The 1,399-nt window shown below is 41.3% G+C and overlaps 1 long non-coding RNA gene across 1 annotated transcript; it reads left to right on the top strand.

Annotated features, from left to right (window-relative positions):
* The first annotated feature begins 362 nt into the window (after positions 1-362).
* LOC102242901 lies at positions 363-1,166 on the top strand. Its single transcript, XR_312970.1, has 3 exons — positions 363-497; positions 736-780; positions 1,040-1,166. It is a non-coding gene; the product is annotated as an uncharacterized LOC102242901 (long non-coding RNA).
* The last annotated feature ends 233 nt before the right edge of the window (positions 1,167-1,399 follow it).

The following is a 1,399-nucleotide window of genomic DNA, read 5'->3' as shown; positions in this document are numbered from 1 at the left end:
TCTATCCACTGAGCCAAACCGGTTTCGGCCGCTTTGAAGCTTTCTAAGCAAACAGAGGTAACTTCCTAAACAAAGAAAAGAATATTGTCATCCTTCTTGGCTCAGAAAGAAAAAGAGTGGGTGAGTCCCACCGGCTATTTACGTAAGTTGAAACTTCAAAAGGAAGAAAGAACCAATCCCTGACATTTGGAGAGCAGAGAACACAGCAACGCCAATAGCCAGGACAGGCCACACCTCTGGCAAGCTTACCTGCTGACTAAGGAGGACAGAGGTGGTGGGGGGGGGGGCAGTTAGGGGGGGGAAGGGCTGGAAGGCTGATCATAGGCTGTTAGTACTCACCACCCACACCACACCCCTGGCAACAGCACTGCCTCTAGGAAGAGCCATAAAACAATTTGTACCCCAAATTCAGTTTGTGCTATTCTAGAGACTTCACTTATGGGGACATACTTTACCTAAGTGTGTAAACTAACTAAATTCCCACAATAGGGGAATGGGTAGGTAGACTATAATGTAATCACTCAGTAGAGAGGACACAACTATTAAAAAGCAAGTCACAACAACATCTTATATAAAATAAAGTGTCAGTGGCCATTGCATGATTGGTGGTCTTCAGATCATGGGCCTATAGATGATTTTGTTTCCTTCTTTCTATTTTCATTTTTATCATAGTTCAACTTTTCTAAAACAATGTTTCTGACTTTTATAATGAAAAATTCACTTTATTTCTTACAGGGTTATAATGACAACCCCTTGGGAAAATACTTACGATGGATATAGGTATGTGATAATTAACAATTTTTTTTAAAAAATGATGCCCAGGCCAACAAAAGACTAGAATGAAATGCATCAAGCTTTTGTTTGATCATATTTGAAATAAAGATAATAATGTTACCTGACAGCTTAGTGAGAATTAGAAAGAGAGAAAGTATTATGTTGGCTGCCTTCATAGGTATTCAGTAAGAACTCATTGTACTCTGCCTGTCTCATTGTGGTAGGATACACATTTCCCTGGACATCAAAACATATTCTGTTTCAGCTCTTTCCTCAGCTCCTTTCCCTGGAACATGTTTCAGAAAAGAGAAGGAAGAGCTGAGCATGTTTTCAGAGGAGACCAGACTGGAAGCAAGAACTTCTTGGACCACACTACCTGCTGCTGCCTGAGAGTACACGTAAGTGAAGTTATGCCCTGCCTATCTCAGAGGTCACATCAAAGACATTCACAAAGAATGTCCCAAGTCATTGGTCTCAAGCAAACAAACGGAAACTTCCAATAGCTCATCCAGTCAAATACTTTCCATGGGCCAACCATTGGGGTACAATAGGGAACAGGGCAGGAAGAATCCCTGCCCTCCTGAAGCTGACATTCTTGAAGGAAGAGACAAATAATAACTGTCAT

Source organism: Myotis brandtii, unplaced genomic scaffold (assembly GCF_000412655.1).
Source record: "Myotis brandtii unplaced genomic scaffold, ASM41265v1 C42390662, whole genome shotgun sequence".
NCBI lineage: Eukaryota > Metazoa > Chordata > Mammalia > Chiroptera > Vespertilionidae > Myotis > Myotis brandtii.
This window is presented reverse-complemented; position numbering and strand designations above follow the sequence as displayed.